General features: G+C 36.7%; 1 protein-coding gene across 2 annotated transcripts in view; it reads right to left on the bottom strand.

The window, feature by feature from the left end:
* Positions 1-17,941, bottom strand: part of LOC137266388 (C-terminal-binding protein-like) — a 45,218-nt gene that overhangs the window by 26,397 nt on the left and 880 nt on the right. For both annotated transcript variants that reach the window (XM_067801887.1, XM_067801886.1), the window contains exon 2: positions 663-770. The gene's annotated coding sequence lies outside the window, so the exon portion shown is untranslated. The remainder of the gene's footprint in view (positions 1-662; positions 771-17,941) is intronic.

Here is a 17,941-nt window from a genome sequence, read left to right on the forward strand (position 1 = left end):
TATCTATGTGCCATGTTTGATGAAGAAATATTGAACATTTTTTTTAAGTTCAGCTTCGGAAACGATAAATGTGCACAGAAGGATGCAGCACATTTTATTACCCCTCAATGAAGGTGTTGCAGGGGATAAAAAAAAGGAGCCTTGATAATAAAGCTTTATGACAGTTGTCTGTATATGATTGAATGAACTGAAAAGCGCTGGACATGTTTGGGAGTCGTCATTTTTAACATTTTCTCCATGCAGCTGTATGACAATAATCTAATCCAAAAATTCATTACAGCCAACACGGTAAAGGAGACTTGTAACGACAGCAGTCACTCTTCTCAACCTCACAAGCCCAATAACAACTTCAGGGCATTGTTGTTCAACACGGCACTTCGCAATACTTCAGCTATATGGCAGGAGTCCATCCAGATAATCCAGTGATCAACAGCATGAGCATTGATGTACATCAATACGATGACACGTAAGGAAAACCACCTAATACTGTTAGTCAAGTATCAGTTGCTGAAGACCAATAGGTACAACTTCTGGGTACAATGACTTTCAATCAGTCATGTTTCTGAACCTGATCGCCTGATTTTGTGTTGTGCAGAATTCAAATAGACAATTCATGATTCCCTGCAGCTGATCAGTATCTGAACACTTGGTAAACAACTCACCTCGTCAGGGGAGACAACTCTAGTGGTTATTCAACAATGGCGTCAGGACAGTAGTGTCCCGATCACCAAGTCAAATTTTCTCATATGGAACGACAACATCCTGAATACCTGAAAACAAACGAGAGACATTAGCACATTTCTTCTATCAAGGAACGAGGAGGTGAAAACAGTTTACACAATTAAATTGTTTATCAAACACAGCAATACTGAAACTATAGGATGTCAGTCTGTTAATTATCAACCATATAATATAAACATCAACATCAGCATCAGTTGCGATGAGATGTCAAACTTGTCAGTGACTGACAACCCGATCTCATTAGTGACCTCTTACGACAAACATAGGTTGCTGTAGACCAATTCTAACAGCGATCTTCATGGATCAATTTACACAATGTTAAAATTCATCAACAGATCAACCACTACATTTTCCTCAGATAAAAACTCTTGTATCTATGGAACAATGATGTACAATTAAAAAAGATCATCAATGAATCTGGGCTTCTAAACTTCTGTCCAAGCAAGCTGAACATGATCACAATATGATCAACATCATCAACAGATGCTGTTCGTGCTACTTCGGCAAAGAGACAGAAAATATTAATTTCAAATACTGAAACCTAACCAGAAGTAATCAGTGAAAACAAGATACAAAGTATCCAGCAAAGTTCAACTGAAGATAATAATCCCTGACAGTGCAACAGCTACTTGAGTGTGCTATCAAAAAAAATTCTGATGTTGAGTCAACGCACAGGAAGGAATTGTGGTTTCCTGTCTTCCATCTAAACAAGGTCAAAGGCAATCTGACCCTATTGTCTGCACAACTTATTGTGAATGGCTGACAGTTAAGAAGACCTCTGATTTCTAAAGACAACCAACATACAGGATTTAATTGGGTAATGTACAGCTCTTGGATCAGCCTACAGGGAATTATTGAGTGAGTGAGTGAGCTTAGTTTTACGTCGCACTTAGCAATATTCCAGCTATATGGCGACGGTCTGTAAATAATCGAGTCTGGACCAGACAATCCAGTGATCAACAACATGAGCATCGATCTGCGCAATTGGGAACCGATGACATGTGTCAACCAAGTCAGCTAGTCTGACCACCCGATCCCGTTAGTCGCCTCTTACGACAAGCATAGTCACCTTTTATGGCAAGCATGGGTTGCTGAAGGCCTATTCTACCCCGTGACCTTCACGGGTCCTACAGGGAATTAATTCCACCAATGAGGAATTATTTCTTGACAGAAAATTTGTTTCTGTAAATGCTGGTGGTTAGCAGTTAGGGAAGAAGATCTGGTCAGATTAGACAATGATGAGAATGCAGGGTACAAAGTACACAGGTGTATATATTTCCTACTTCCAAACAATCAGGATATAGTAAGTTAAGCCAGTAAGTGATGCAGGCATTATTGTATGCGTATCAGACTCATACTGATAAAAAAAGCAAACATCAACATCAGAATGTGAGTATGGTTTTATGCAGCTTGTAGAAATATTCCAACAATATCACGGACACCAGAAATTGGCTTCACACACTGTACCCATGTGGACATCAAACCTGGGTCTTCGTTGTGACATGCAAATGCATTAACCAGTAGGATAAGCAATCCCTGCAGATCAGTAAAAGAAAATAGAAAAAGTTGCATTTCTTCTGCTGGTTAGTATATTTTTGAATGTCTACATTTTCTAGACATTTCTTATCACTTTGGTAAACTCACCAAATCGAACTTTGAACATGTAACCATGATTAAAAAATTCGGCCTGGGCCAGTGAGTTTAGTTTTACGCTGCCATTTGCAATATTCCAGCAATATTTTGGTAGCTGAAACTAGTAATGAATTTCACACATTGTACCAACGTGGGTAATCACACTCAGGTCTTTGGTTTGATGAGCAAGCACCTTAACCACATAGCTTCCCCACTGCACAAAAGAATGAACTTACAGCTATGAGTTGCAATACTGCACAATACTTCCAACAGCACCGTATACACAACTCGACCACCTGTGCATGATCGAAAAAAAGTGCTGTTGTATATTGAGCTGATGCTGACAATACATTTCATGAATGTCTGCATTGCAAGTTGCAGTTGAGGTGAATTCATTCTTATACACGTGCTTTGCATAAATATTTAATTACTACTCAAAATCAATTATTAAACTTGAAAACAAACTTAATGTAATTCCTGGCTATTTTTAAATGACATAACAAAGGACACATCTCAAGCACTGAATGGCCATCTTTTGAACTGCCAGCAAGCACCAAAACATAGCCAATGTAACTGCATTTGAAAATTGCAGCTCCCAATAACAAAAAGTCATGCCAGATCAATAGCTTGATGAACACGTAAAGCACTGAAAAAATATTGAACAAAATTGTACAATTACGTCAACAGTCAACTTAGATTGGTCAGGCAGTGGGGTAAAAACCTGTAACTGCACGGATTGTGCAGATCACACTTGTGTGTGAGCTGTATTGATTAGGTGAAGATTCAAATCAATAATTCATGAGAAAATTATAAAGTATAGAATATCACTTGGGACTGGTAGGAGAACTGGAAAAAAGAAGATCTTAATGGGCGCGAGATTAGAAGCAGGTTCATCTCGGTGGACTTGAAAACTCAAAGTTTTTTGTGCAGCATTGAAGTAGGCAAATAACAACCTGAGCTAACATTCCAGTGAATAATACACTAGGAAGAAGTATCAGAAATGTTGAGATACAATTACATCATGTATCAAAACACATCACAATGTGATACATGTTGCCATTCAAAAATAGCATGTAATGGTTTGATGTTTCTTGAAATATTGCGGTAGGGGCTTCAGATCTGTGTGCAATTAGCTACTGGTTTGTTAGTCTGTGGCTAGAAAAAATCCACTCAGGCCAGTAAATCTCCACAGTCACTGGCAAGTGAATGTTCATAGGGTTATTTTTTAATATATATCACTAAATGACTGGCTATTTCACTCACTGCTGCACGTGTCAACATGTTGGAAAGAGAACCCGCGTCTAACCTTGACAAGAGAGAACACAAGGCTCGAGGTAAGATCCATTCATGTGGATCTTATCTCAGAAGAAACAGACACACAAACCCAGCTAATATCAACATATTTTGCCAGTTTACCACCTGATCAACCTGAGCACAACAGCAGTTTTGTCGATCTGCTATTTCTGAGGATGTGGAGACATGTGAACACTGGGCAACTTTTTCATATGAGCCCCAGATTTTTACACAGCGGCTTTACTGATACCCTAAACTGCAACTGTTGTATCTCAATGGGTGTTATTGTAATGGCTGATTGTACATGTGACTATGCAAACTGGACACTTAGATGACAGCTTCAATGAGGTGTCCAGACTGTCTCCAGTTCCCAGCTAGGTCGCAGGATAGAAGTAAGTTGTAACCTCGAAATCTGAAATAACCTTATAGGAAAGTCTTTCCTTGGTGAAGAGCACACTCTACATTTCTACAACAAGGATAACAAATTTCATACCCAATGGACTATTTCCTGTAACAGTCAGACAACAGGCAATAATCTAACCATCAAACCAGTGAATACAAACTAGTCAGGACTACTTTATGCAAGCCATTTTCTTACAAATACATTTCTGATGTACACAGCCACATTTAGCTGAGTCTTTATATATGTTTACGAACTATGCCATTGGGCCTGAGCATTTAGTGCAACTTGTATATGCAAAATGCAACCTCATGCATGTACCAATTTGCAAGTAGTGCATGTTAATATTTTTCTGGTCTAAGATCTTGCCGTTCTCACTTCACTTGAAAAACAGATAAGGAACTGGCTTGGACAGTTGGAGAAGTGACAAGACAGCTATAGAATCTGTGACTACATGACTGGCTATCTATGTCATTAAAATTCTGATGAATAACACAGTCAGGATTTTAAGTGACAAGCAAATGTGTGTCCAGTACGTAGAAATGAAGATCATGGACACACACACACAAAAAAATCACTGCAAACAAAAGGATGCACAGTACTCACTGTACCGACAACATCTATGACTTAGCTGTGTTAGGTTGTCCCTCTTACAGCAGTTTCATGCATCAATTCATCCTTTATTCTACGTGATCAATCAGTCATTCCACGGTCTAAAGAAATTATCAAAACAAATTCCAACTCCAAGGATGTTATCAAAACATATGGTTCTCTACACACGTACTTCATAGGCCCTTCACAATGCCTGCCAAGATGGCTAAAATTTACAGCACCAACATGTTTGTGAGTTGAGGTATGATCGTATCACTCCCAAAATATTATTGTCATAATGATGTTCAACACCGAAACTCAAGCATATCATATGCTTTTCATGCTGAGCAGCAGGTACAACCTATTTTTGTCTGATACAAAAAGGTTATAACCTGAGGTTGCACCAGGTGCTAGGAGGTTTCAGTTCTTTAAATCAAGATATATATGTGCTCCCATGGGAAGCCATACTGCTAGTACAACTCGTGGCAATATTTTGTCACACAAGGACAGCTAATCCAGTCAGATCAACAGCCTCATGTTTTCAATATGCCATTAACACACCAGACAGTTTTAATCACTAAGGCACAAACTATTTGCAATAATGACTATCTTGAAAATTCATGATGTCAATTACAGCTTCAAATTTGAAGCTATAGACTCAAATTATATCATGAAAGAAACACAGGGTTTTAGATATTAGATAAAAACATCAAGATATCTAATACAACTAATCTTCAGGGGTGAAATCATTTGTGTGTGATCTGCAAATTTCACCATTTGGTAGATGGCCAGTGTTCAAAATGTGGCATTCTTTTCCAGAAACACACTGACCTAGTTTGATGCACGTAACCATAGATACTTATAAAAATAACAACAAAACTAATATGACCAGGATTTCATTCCAATCCATTTTCTCACATACCAAATATTAATATCATATCATGGTTTAGCATAATGACAGAAATCAGTGTTAGATTTGGGTGAAATTTTGAGTGGGTCCAAAATGGTGAAAATAATGTTTCTGGACCCCCTCCAATGATAAATAGATGGGCAGGTGTAAAATAGAGGTGGACCTCACTGAATTTGATGAGTCAAAACACTCCAAAACCCTCTCTTGAGCCAACACTGACACATTAATGTCTTGCAAGAAGATGTCCTGCTATCATATCATCACTGCAAACCTTGAATTTTCATCAAATTTGGGTTTAAACTCAGGTCTTGGTAAGAGCAAACAAAACTCAAACCACTAACATACACTCCACCCTTAAACAGTCGTCAAGACTCAACATTGATCTGAAATTAATTGCCCAGCCCTCCATTTAAGTGTGACATAATGTTCCTTATCAGCAACAAGACTAACATCAGCCATTTTGCTGAAACAGTAAACACGGATGAAATAACCTAGACAGTATGTGGAAGTCCTTCCTCTTGACACAATAGGTTGTGGACTGACAATGTGAGAATCTGACCTAATAAGGCCTGATAAAGGTCAGTCTACTCATAAGCAAGCATCACAGTGGATGTCTCGTATCTGTGGCCCGGAGCAATGGCTCGCATCAGCTCTGCAGCTGTTGACATAAAAGCATCACTGTCTATAAAATAATAATCACATTTCCTGAATGGTTCAGTCGCGTGTGACTGCATGTTTCCTCGACATAGATATGATATTGTCACGTATAGTGTTGCATATTTGCAATCAATTGCTGTACAACATGGCTGACCTGGATTTTGTTTGGGACAACACAAAACTCAAAATTGAAAAAACCAAAGCTGTGCCTCTTAAATTTACCTCTTTTTTTTCTTTTTCTTTTTAAAAAAGTGACTTATCCTGGAGCTTATGACACCATACTGCTTGAACATGATTCATTGTCTGACAATGCTGAAACTGTATATTTATTTGAAACTGAGTATCTGAGCAAGCTGCACTGAAGATACTCAGCGTCTCTCTGGCTTTCAAAGTCTGATAACCAAAACAACAATTCATGGAGCAGTGATAAAAATAACTATTAAATATTATTTTCATAACCAGGGCAGTTTTAATCTGGTCTACGTAAAAATAGTCTTTGAATAAGACATGTTATCTCTCAACAGCTTTAGGCAGTTTTGGGGACATTAAACTGAAGAGTCACTTGTTTATGATGTCTACTTTTGATTCAAGCTTGAGAACATTTCTGTCACTCTTCAGGTTACAACTGTCCATACGAACAGTCAAACCTAGTAAAGACTGCCTCAAGACATGTTAAGGGCTGACTGTAAGGAGACAATTTACGGATAACTACAGTTTACTGTAACAGCGCTGTTTTGAAATGGATCTGACACCGCTGTTTTGAAATGGATCTGACACTGTCGTCATGCAAGCCTGAGTAATAAACAAGATAAAGAATAAATATGGTGTGTGGAGAGCTGACAGCAACAGCACATTAAACAAGTGCATATAAGGGACAATGTTGGTAGGTTAACTAACATCTGAAGATAATAAAGCAATAAAGTGATTGGGAGCCAGTTTAACAGGATTTAGTATTCAGATATGGAGCCGTTACTGTGTCATCAGTTCATAGCAGGTCGAAGGGATGAAATAGCCTTGATCTCTTCTCACTGATGCTTGGAGCATCTGGACTGGTTATGTTGGAACTCTTTTAGTGAAGTTAGTGGCAAGACGTTGCAGAGCTGCTAAACCCAAACGGTTGCAAATAGTAGGTTCGAGGCTCAACATCAATAGTTTGACCATAAAAATTACTAACATAAAATTTGTAAACTAAATACATAAAATCATAATGGACTCTCAGTATGACACTAATAAACAGTGAAGCCTTAATTTCACATACCCCATAGGCAAATTTCCAAATTATCAGCATTACATTCCTTATCACCTCTTTTTGGCAACGAAACCATGTCTCTCTCTACATATCCAATTTTCAATGAATTTTCTTCAAATTCTGTAGAATTTCTCAGACCAAGAGTATGCACTTATTTTTTCAATGTCGGAGCACTGGCAAGACAGTTGTAGCATTGAATGGAATTTAATGGCGTATCAGTAAACATGTGTTTTGTTTCATATATGGACCACAACATTGCTACTCTTGTGTAAACATGTCAATAAACAATTAAACAATTTTCAGATAAACATGTCTGTAAATGATTGTAAGACCATATGCAACTGCTCTGGTGCGTATTTGCTACGTTTTGTAAATGTTTTCCTACTGATCGAGCATATTTTTATCCGCAAATACGCTGATGCAGCCTTTATCTGGAGCCCTGACTTCTAGCACAATCGGATTGCCGTAGTTCGATCATAAAATTCATAGCAAGTATGATAAAATCGTAGATGTTGTCATTTCTGAGACTGGTGAAGAAGATTTGGACACTTCACCAAATCAGGTCACAGTGTTCATCTCAATTGGGTATCCTCATTTTCCTTTGAGTAACCAAATAAATTGAACCCACCTCACTCAAAAACATTTGGGTATTTTCAATTAACTGGAAAAAATAATAGAGTCTAAATGTGGTTTTACCTGTTTGGTACATATATTTGATCACTAATATGAGAAATAATGAGAAAGATGACAAGTAGCAGAGTTCATGTGTTGAAATACAAGCTCTCAATATACTTCAGTTGTTTCAACTATCCTCTGTAACCTCCTAGCTAAGACTTGAAACTTTAGTGAGGAGGCATGTAAGATCAAAGTTTTTGAGTTTTACAAAGATTCAAGCATGCTTGTACTCAAATTAACATGAAAAGAGTTTTCACATAATTATTTGCATAATTTATGCAGATACACAGCTTATCTGTAGCTCTGCAACTTGTCCAATGAGCTTTTTTCACTAATCAGACAAAAGACAGACCACAACACTACAATAGATTCATGCTGCAATAGCTTGATCACTAGACTACAAAGGGAAAAGCCGTTAATCAAACTGCTGGTGGTGTTCTGATGATCAACATAAATCGAAAATGGATCGAAAGACGGATTAAAAATGATCATTAATTGAGAAAAACATTTTCCATTAACTGGCATTTTGTTGTTTTAGTAAAACACACTTGAATGAAGTAAACTAACCATTAAATCTGATGAACATTCACATACATGAAACTCAATAGCTTAATATAAATTGTATTATGTATTCACCACTCATATGGTTCGATTACAATATCAGTGTCTGTTCTACATGCATGCATTTCGTTGCATGGAAGAATTTTTTCAAAAATATTAACTAGAAGAAAATGGGGATAAAACCCTTAAAATAGGTGACTGCATTAAAAATGTATATATTTACTGAGTGAGACAGTTTAGTTTTACACCACACTCATCAATATTCCAGCTATATGGCAGTGGTCTGTAAATAATCCAGTCTGGACCAAACAATCCAGTGATCAACAACATAGCATTGATCTGCGCAACTGGGAACTGATGACATGCGTCAACCAAGTCAGCGAGCCTGACCACCCAATCACGTTAGTCGCCTCTTACGACAAGCATAGTCGCCTTCTATGGCAAGCATGGGTTGCTGAAGGCACGGGACCTTCATGTATACATATATATATTTCGATCACAATCGATAATCATTCACTACAAGTTCTCCGATAACTGATAGGGGATATGGTTTCTGACTCCAAACTCGACATATCGCAAACAGGCTGACTTTCAGCAACAGCTTGAGTCAGTAGTTGAAAAAGAAATAACATTAAAAATCTTGTCAAAAATAGTCAACTCATTGTCAGACGTGTATAAAGGATATGGTGTAAGTTTTTGTTCCTTGCCTTTTCCTACTGAATGAAATTGTGGGGTTTCTTAAAAACTACAACAGAAAGTTCACACTTAGAGATACAGGATGAAAAAAGCACTCAAACTTACTTTTCTTCAACAACTGACATTTAAAGTCAGCAGATTTGTAGATGGAAACATGAATAACATAAAAACTAACATAAACCGAAAAAGATATATGCATCTAAACATTAATATTTCAGGGGAAAATACATTTGTGACATCCGATTGTGGCATCAGTTTACAACTCAAATTGTGTCATGTGATTTCCAAATGAAAATAAAAACCCCAACAAAACAATACATTTTCTGTATCATTACCATTCGAAGATTTCACATTTGGGTAAGTTCGAGATTGATAGTCAAGTGGCCATAGCCCTTGCACTAAATTATCCTTTGATTATGTAAAGATAAGATCTCACATCTTACGAACAATATCTGGAGGTTTCCTATCAGTTGTAATTGTCCTAATTCCTCCCATGAGCTACTCAAATAACATAATCCTATGCAGAAAGCCAATCACCAGCTCATTGGAAACCGACTGGAAGAAACTAAGACAATCTGCTTAGAAAATGTATTCTACTTAAAGCATCATTTATATTTTCTGTGTTTCTCAATGCCCGACATGCGCTTCTAATTCTATTGCTGACCCAAACCCACCCAACCCCAAATCTTTTTCTTTTTCAAACAACTCCAAACCTATCCTAAAACAGGGATTTACCATGAGTTCTGTATTAGACGTTCCGCATGTGTATAATTTTCAGTGTTCGTGAACTACAAAATGAGGGTCCCAGACACTTAACATATTATTATTAATACAGATGTTGCTTTGTGTATCCTGATCAACACATAAATTGTTAGAGTGATGAAATTGCAAACGATACCATAACCCAGCTGGAAGCAAACTCAGTGAGAACTTGTTACTTGATTGGAATTTTTACAAAAGTATTTTAACTTTTTCAGCGTCCCTGAATTACAATAAATAAGAATCAAGAACATTATTCAGATAATTTTGTCTTCATTAAGTTCTGTGAAACACACAAAATAAATTATGCACACACTGAAAGATATGTATTTGTGACTACAGGCTAGGTAAAAGAGATTAGGTTATACTGAACTGTAAATCTTCACAAACAACAAAACATGTCAACTTAACTTATTTTGAGCTTTCTTTGTAAAAGCATGTAACACTTAAAAAAAAATGCATGCAAATTGCGTAATATCCAATGTATCTATTTCAACTGCGCACATGTACATCTGTACAGATTGTCATGTACTATTTAACTGAGAGCGTCATATGCAGCCTGTTGTTTATTAGATATGCATACATAAAGACTTCTATATACTTCATGGAGCACACAAACAAATGCAAATATCAGCTCGGAAATTATATTTTGCTTCCTTTGATTTTATAACGAAAATTTATTTGTGCATTTAGACAACACAAAAGACCCAGTGCAGTATAACTAAATAAAATACCAATGACAACAAAGATCAAATATGAACAAAATCCTTCTCTGCAAACCCTGAGCACTCCTACCTCAATCCTTGGCATATTCTCACCAGAATAAAATTCATACCAACTAACAGATCTAGCACAGTGAAAGTGGAAGTATATGCACGTATGATGGGTCTGAGATTGGTAAATCCAAGGGTTGAGAACTCTCACATCTGAAAGAAACATTCCCTTACAAAAAGCAAATCATAACATACTTATGTGAGTATGACTTGGCAAGAGCCAACTTTCACTATGATTATCAAAGTAGGTGCCATACAATGACTTAAATCTATAATTATAACACAGTACAATTCAGCCATGAACTGTTTTAATTTACAGTAGAAGACAAACATACCACACAAAATACTGACCAGTGGCATCAAGGAAAAGCACTTCAGATTTGTTCATTTGCCTTCAATAATCGATTGTCTTCCAAAATGTCAAATATTTGTTCACTGGGAATGATATACAGTGAAAGCTGTCAAAACCAGCATCTGTCCTATCCGGCAAGTTGTCAACATTGACGTAAAGTCTCAGTCCCGTTAGTGGCTTGTACATTTATCATCAGCTCTACAATCCGGCACATTGTTTAAAGTGGATTTTTCTCCAGTCCCAATGAGTGCCGGTTGGAACAGCTTCCACTGTACAAAAATGCAGTTTAAGCCAAATTCTTTGATTCTAAATACCTTGTCTTCACACTACTGAAATGTCTTGTCAAAAGTGATAAAGGTGACAAATTTACCTCAACCAAAATGTATTTAAACACTGTTGCAAGGTATTCCTTCTACCCAAATATTTTCTTTAATTTAGTTCCAATGTGACATCTAGCGACAATGAACATGTTTTAACTGTGTTCATGGTACTTTAAGTTTAACAGAAAAACATTCCTCCAACACTATTCATTCATACAATGCAATGAACATAATTACACTTCTTTCAATCCAGCAAGGCCTCAAAAATGACCAAAAACAGTGAAAACTTACTTCTGGGCACAAAAAAAATTTAAAACAGACCTAAAGAATGGGCACAGTAAACAAGGGGTTCAGTTCAAAAAAAAAAAAAGCTGCTTGCCCAAGCCAATTGTCCTTACGAAAGTAACTTGTCCTGACTAATTTTCCACTTGCCCTGATTTTTATAACACAATTATGATGATGTAGATATGAAATAATAAATCAACATGGTATTTGATGTTACTGTTTACTGGACTATTTATCGAGAAGCAATAAATAGCAAAGAAACATAGCTCTATTTTATTATCAATGCGAAATTGAGCTACATTTTGAGCAGAACTGAAATAAAATCCAAGTTCATTTGCAGTGAGAAACCGCAAGTTGAAATTAACTGGTAGCGGGCCCATGGACAAGCAAGATACCATTATTTGATTGCCCAAAATGAAAACCGACTTGTCCTGGGCATTGGGCGATGGAATCATAAAAAAAAAAAACAGTGTTAGATTTGGGTGAAAGTTTGAGAGGGTCCAAATTGATGAAAATAATGTTTCTGGACCCCCTCCAATGTTAAATAGATGGGCAGATGTAAAATAGAGGTGGACCTCACTGAAATTGATGACTCAAAACACTCCGAAACAATCTCTTGAGCGAACACTGAAAAACCCTGATAAATAAAAGAGGGTCCTTTTCGAAACTGATGAACCACAAACAATATGATACAGTCTGCGATTAGATGAAGAAAATCATCGTATCAAAAATAGAAATTGATTACACCGAGGTACATGCACAGACTCGATCTGTTCCTCGAAAAGTTTCAGGGCAAATTCATCATGATGGGACGCGACCCATTCTGGAATTATGATCAGGAAAGTGAACCTCCGCTGTTCTGTTAGCCTCAAGCTAGTCAAAATTCATTAAGGTCAGCGAGCTGCTGTTGGAAACTATTCGTGTTGACATACGCCATTCTTCATTGCCTACTTATAAAACATCGCCACTTTACATGAAGTATGTATATGCAGAGGTCTCATTTTTCTTTCTTAAAGGGATACATTTGAAAGTTAAGGAGATGAGTGTTTTATCAAAAATGAAGTTGAAATGTATTCATTTCTCAGAAAATAGTTTGCAACTGAGAGACATGCTAAAAATTAACAAAAATATCAAATTTATTATCAGGATAAGGGAACAAGTCTTGTTTCCAAATGAGCAATTTGAGGGCCCCAGATCTTGCCTCGTGTGATAAGGCGCCAACAGCATTTTCAAATTAATAACGAAAGTCAAATTAATATGGCATCAAACTGGTAACAAGGTTCAAATATGATCTCAGAGCCTTAGAACCACACTGAACAACAGGTGAAAACAAATTTTAAAAAAAATATTTCTTTTCAAAAATATTCTTTTACTGACATTCTTTGGAAAGTGCACACCAAAGAGACAAAAGTAGACTTCACTTCTGTACCCAAAGCAAGATTGCAGTCTGGGTAAAGTATACAGTTTTAATATACATGATAAAATGATGTAAAAGTGCTAAAAATGATGTAAAAGCGATTTTTCAAGCTTGGAAAAAACACAATTTTGAAGCCGAACCTTAAACACTGTTGCAAAAATGGGTCAAGTGATACAACAAATATTGATAGCTTTAAATTAATAAATTACACCTCTCATGACATGTGAACTTCAAAATGACAGATGTGGATGTTGTCGTGCTAGTTGTCGTGATTAGCACATTAAGTTTCAAGCTCCAGGACTTGACAATTAACTGCTCCCACCTTCATGCCAGGCCAAGTAGAATGATGTGACAAAGGTGCTCATTTTCACAAGCAGTCCAACTATCCTCTTTCTTTCAACACATATTTAAACAGTCTTAAACCTATGAATAATTTGTTAAACTGGGCCATGGACTTTATTTCAGATTTCCAAATAGATTTAACTGTTAAATGTTTGAAAAGGTACATTCTTTATTTCAGGATTTTTGAAGAATTTTCTTTCAGTGTTGTTTATTGTTGTCCAATTCTATGGGGAAAGAAAATCCCAGAAATGTAACTGACCGGTAATGTGCATGTAAAATTCTGATGAACTGGTGATAAATGTTACACGACAATGAATGATTGGCAGCCAGTGGCCCTAAATGTCAGTTCTGAACATATTGGGACAACAAATTCTGTCTGCACTTTGAACCTGCACTTTGCAGCAGAGCGTTTATGTTGTATATTCACCTAATTTCCCCCAACAGCTGACGGTGATGTAATAATATCAATAAATATGGATTGCATGAAACATCCTATGATGCTTGGTTGGGTGTCATGTCACGCTAACCATACATCGTGTCTGCAACTCAAACTACATCAGAATGGCATTCTCTGTTAGTAGCCAGCAACAGGAATTGGTGTGAATCACAAATGATATTTTTATTAAGGATTATTCTCAAATTTTATGGAGACATGATAATCTGTATTCCAGTAAGCCACGAAGGTAATTAAAACCTGGGCGCCATCATGGAAATTTACCACAAAGCGTAACAGATAATACTTTATAAAAAAAAAACAAACACAAATCAATTTACACCTGTATTATGTTGCCAGGTGTAAATACTAAGACTGTATTAAAAATACACTATTGCAATCTACTGGGATACATATTTTGTTGGACAGTGAGTGAGTGTGTTCAGTATAATGAACTTTTAGCCATATTTCAGGGGGCACCAGAAATGGGCTTCAGTGTCACAAGCTAACACTTTAAAACTAGACTACCCCGCTGCCCCTGACATACTGTGAGCCTGTGTTACATGAATCTTGGCGTTTGTAGATGTCCTATTTTCTACACACTATTTCCCTGAAAACAAATGATACATTCCTGATATTATCAAGCTGGACAGTTTGTGCCATGATTAAAGATTTCATATATGTGATTAATTGCTCTGGGAAACAGATCAATGAAACTGTACATTTATATCAGTTAAAACCTATAGTCACGTTGAACATATTTCAGCCAATAGTGACTAAGTTTACATTTTAACATAAACCTTTAAGATGACAACAAAACTAGTTACACTGTCTACCCAATGTGATTTTTGTAAAAATACTGCTATACAAACTGAAGTCCTAATGTATATGAAATACATATTCACTAGTGTCGTGATAGCCTAATACGGAGATCACCCTGACCTTGGATCATCATAACATGCCCAGCACTGACAGATGTGACACTCCAAGACTTATCTTCTAGAAAACTGGTAGACAGCTGCATAAATGTTGTTTTGTGTTGGTTTGTCCTTGCACTGTCTACCAAACACTGGATGACTGGGTTAAACTGGGTTAAACTCTACATGAGCAAACCACGGAAAGATTCCACCTATATCCACCTTAAATTCTCTGCAGCCATAGCATATCACCTGAATTATATTAGTCATCTGATAAAGATGGTTTTAACCTGCCTTTTTTAATTGTATTTGAAAATTCAAAAGACAAAGCCATTCCAGGGCATTTTTCTCATTAAAATTTTAAAATTTAAGATGATACAGATTGAGTCATACCCAAATAACATCAATGTCTTCAATACAACACCTACCACTATGATGACAAAACATGTTAACCAGCAAACATTCCTGTTTGTCCTCAACAAGACTTGAAAAATTGCATACATAAACAATATGCCTTATCAACTAACAAAATGGGATATCATAAAAACAGTTATGACAAAATCAAAGACAAACATTTGAGCAAATTCTCTTGAAAGAAACATTTGCTGAATTTATGACTTCTATGTATGGAATCACTTGGGCAACATATCGGGTGCGTTATTTGCTCTGATCTACTTCCCAAGCCTATAAATGAATCCTAACTAGTCACTACACATTCAACTCAAGAGACAAACATCTGAAAATGTACCACATGAAGGCTGCAACCATTATCTACCTGATTGAAAAACAATCATGAAAATCTCCACTTATCACTTCAGTCATGAAGATACTAAATACATCTACATATAGTGAGTGAGTGAGTTTAGTTTCACGCCACACTCAGCAACATTCCAGCTATATGGTAGCAGTCTGTAAATAATCAAGTCTGGGCCAGACAACCCAGTGATCAACAACATGGGCATCGATCTGCACAATTGGGAACGGATGACGTGTGTCAACCTAGTCAGTGAGCCTGACCACCCGATCCCATTAGTCGCCTCTTACGACAAGCACAGTCTCCTTTTATGGCAAGCATGGGTTGCTGAAGGTCTATTCTAACCCTTGGCCTTTACGGGTCACCTCTAAATGAACAAATTCCAACTTCATTTTGGGACAAATCTGCATTCGTTACATGAGCTTTCAACTTCAAATAGTAACCGAAGACATGTTTCTCACCATTTCATAAAATATGCTGCACAGTTTTCCCGACAGAATTATGAACTACATCACACTCTTACATATATCTTACACTGACTATCAAAATGTGGCATTACAAAAAAAAAAAAAAAAAAAAAAAAGAAATCCACAAGGAATACAGATGCCTTAAAGGTCTCCTGCAACCAAAAAATCAAACAGTCATCACTTTTTCAGGATATATAAAATGCATTGCTGATTAAGAAAAGATAAATAAACAAAATTACGAGTGCATAAGCGCAAATCAAAAGTGCAATATTTTGTACTTGGGTTTACCTCCCTTGAAACAAAGCAGCCATGATACAGAAACAGAGAGTCGGTGGGTGTGTACTCATGTGTAATGAAGCCTTTTCATTGGTTCATTTGTCGATACGTTAAGCTGGGCCTTTGCTTATGCCTGATAGGTGTTAATATCAAATTTCATGTTATCAATCATTGAAGTCGCATGTTGTCGTCAGCAGATAGACAGGCAAACATATAGGTGTCAATAAACCAAACATTGAGTTTTCCCTGTGACAGAGTCTGCTTATCACAATCAACATGTTTTGATTTTTTATGCAACGAGTAAATTATTTACTTGCTTGCATATACAACCAAGTCTAGACTATTGCTCACAACCTCATAGTCCAGGCAGGCATACTGTTTCAAGATCTGCGAACCTATTCACTACACGTGTTAAAAGCACAGAGCAGCATATCTATTGAAATCATTGGTGGGGGTGGAGTGAATTTAGTGAATCGATGGAACTCTCATTTCGCAGGCATTTTTCTTCATCGCATGTTCAACTTCAACTTTATAGGTTGAATTGGCATGTTATGGTTTGTGCAAACCGAAAGGTATAAGAATCTGCAAAGATGTATTTTACGTTGCATGTGACCTTTAAGCGTATGATTCCATAAACAATGTAATCAGTTCACAGCAGTTTCAGTCCATAATGATCTACCTGGATAACTACCAAATTTACACACATGCACAATGTCCATATCATTTAATCATTTATATTTCATATATGTTGTAAGGAACACAAAAACTATTGACATTTGACAAATAATAATATGATCACGATAAATGAAACATTCCTGTGTTATCAGAATTTAGAAGCACACAGATAACAAATGGAACCTGCAAATGGACTCAAGACATTTATCAATATTAATTCCTCGCCACAGTATTTCCAATGCTACGCAAAATATTAAAGCAGCTAAATGAATGTATGCCATGTGCTTAAAGGCTGTGAAAAGGTCACCATAACATACATACACAATATCCAGTTAAGCAAGCACTGTCTCTGCCTAGTAATCAAGGCCAAAAAGAGGTGTGTTAAATCTGAAATTGCAAACAATTCAGTCACGCCAAAAGAGATCATTTCCAACACTGATTTCACTTGCCAGTTCTACATAATCACCATCCATCTCTGACACAGAATCTAACCCTATAAGAATCAATAAATATTTGGGCCAGTGTTTGCATTGTGCTAAATTCAAATAGAGCCAAACCATACCAAGCTAGAGAGAGTAATTTTATTCATCAGATTGAAGGGCACAAATCAATTACAAGTCTCAGAGTTAGCCATGTCAATTTATCAAGTGATAATTTATGACGTTTATACAGAGGCTAATAAACACTATCATTGTTGTCAATACACACACACCACCTGGACAACTTCAGAGACCCACTGAAGGATTTGTTCAATGTTTGGAAATTC

This window comes from Haliotis asinina, chromosome 15, assembly GCF_037392515.1.
Source record: "Haliotis asinina isolate JCU_RB_2024 chromosome 15, JCU_Hal_asi_v2, whole genome shotgun sequence".
Taxonomy (NCBI): Eukaryota; Metazoa; Mollusca; class Gastropoda; order Lepetellida; family Haliotidae; genus Haliotis; species Haliotis asinina.